The sequence below is a fragment of the Octopus bimaculoides genome, chromosome 16 (genome assembly GCF_001194135.2).
Source record: "Octopus bimaculoides isolate UCB-OBI-ISO-001 chromosome 16, ASM119413v2, whole genome shotgun sequence".
In the NCBI taxonomy this organism is placed as follows: domain Eukaryota; kingdom Metazoa; phylum Mollusca; class Cephalopoda; order Octopoda; family Octopodidae; genus Octopus; species Octopus bimaculoides.
Genome location: NC_068996.1, coordinates 24,109,175 through 24,111,427, shown reverse-complemented (window position 1 = coordinate 24,111,427; position 2,253 = coordinate 24,109,175).

The window sequence follows — 2,253 nt, the reverse complement described above, 5'->3', positions numbered from 1 at the left end:
ATATATATATATATATATATATATATATATATATATACACACACACACATATGTATATATATGTACACACACATATTTTGTAAATGTAATGAGCAAAACCAAAAACGAAAAGATAACACAGAAGGGACAAGTTTTAAAATACATATATATCATGTATGTGTGTGTGTGTGTGTGTGTGTGTGTTTGTGTGTGTGTTTGTGTGTGTATGTGTGTGTGTGTGTGTGTGTATGAATAATGTGCTTGAACAACAGAATATAAATGAACCAAGAGACAAATTAAGTATAAGCAGAATCAGATGTTGTGTACAAATGAAGAGACTGCAATGGAATGGTCACATGATGCAAAATAGAAGACAGCAGCTGCATAAGAATGCAGAACATTCAAAGTGAAAGGAGAGACCAACAAAGGCTTCTGATAAGATGGCGGAAAATGATCTCAAGATGTTACATCTGATGATGATGATGATGATGATGATGGTGATGATGATAATGATGGTGATGATGCTGATGACAGAGGATCATGTCAACTGGTGATATGTGGTGCTGTAGTAGATACAGCCATCCTCACAAGGTTGGCAAAATTCTGAAATAATATTTAAATAACAAACACACTTACTGCCTGTTGCATAGTACATGTGCCCCCTATGTATTGAATATTCTACACCTTCACATCTTCCCAATATTTCTTCTCCTGTCCCCTGTACTCTATTCTATTCTCACTGAATGCTCCCAATATCTCTTGTCACTGTACTATCTTTTACTTGTGTAATTCATGGACTGTTACCATGCTGGGATGATCTCTTTTACTGAATCACTAAGTTAAGAAACATAAACAAACAAACAAACACCAACTGTGGGGCTGTGTGTGCACATGTGTGTGCCCAACAAAGACACAAGAACAGATGCAAATAGACATATATAAGCGTTGAGAAATCTACTCCCCTCAGGTAAATGCTGTTGCTTGAAATACAAGAAAGAAGTAGGCAGAGATTCCATAAGATGTATCCCATGAAAGCTATAGACACACAAGAGGTGCTGTGGAATTACAGGAAGGTTAATGGAGAAAGTAGTATTTGTATTTGGAAGATTTGCAGAAACAACAAACAATAAGGATACACAGGAACAGTTGCATGTGCAGTGAGAGCTAGCAGTGACCTTCATGAGGCAGTGTGCTGAGTGACATCACTGTGTTTACTTTGCAAGTTAAGAAATTTGTGTTTTTGTGATCACTTGTATGCTGTAGTCTGCGATTTTGTCATAGACAGGAACAAAGAGCCAACACGAAATTCGGCGTTAAACTTGGGAAGTCTGCTAGAGAGACATTCAGCATGACAATGAGCCAATGGGTCATATTCAATGTTTCAAGTGGCACAAGCAGATTGGAGCCTGCTGTAGCCATCTGGTTTCACCAGTCCTCAGTCAAATCGTCCAACCCATGCTAGCATGGAAAGCAGATGTTAAACGACGATGATGAACGACGATATATATATATATATATATATATATATATATATATATATATATATATATAGCTGAACACCAGAGGTTTGATGGTTGACCTGAGGATCAATCGTGCAAAAAATAAAATGCAGTCCAAAGGCATGACACTTGACCAAGTTGTGGCTGGAGGTGATGAAAATGAGGAGGTGGAAAGTTACGTATATTTCAGTCTAGCTATAATCATGGGACATAACATGAATAATGAGATTTCACAGAGAATAAGATCAGGCTAGAGAGCATTCAACTCAATGGAGGATGTGACGAAAGCAAAACCATGACTAAACCACTCATGCAGAACTCTTCAACAGCATGGTTCTACCTGCAATGTTCTATGCAATTGAAATGTGGGTAACGACAAAAAGTGAGGGACAGTGGTTAATAATGGCAGACAGAGTCATGGAAAGGTCAATAGTGGGAATTTCCTTAAAAGATCATATGTGAAATGAGCAGATCAGAGTGAAGGACATTATTGCTGAATCAGAGTGAAGGACATTATTGCTGAATAGTCCAAACAAACTCAGATGAGTCAGACATGTTGCATGGTGCAACCATGCAGTTGTTGAATGGTGCACATGTGAGCAGAATTGACCAGTTGGAAGGCCTCCACTTAGATGGATTGCCGATATAAAGAGAATAATAGGACTGCAATGCAGAAGGAGGATGAGATCAAGAAAGAAATGAATGAATGAAATACTGTGCCCCAGGGGATACAATGTGACATCTGACAGTCTGGCCAGTCAAGGTGATATATATA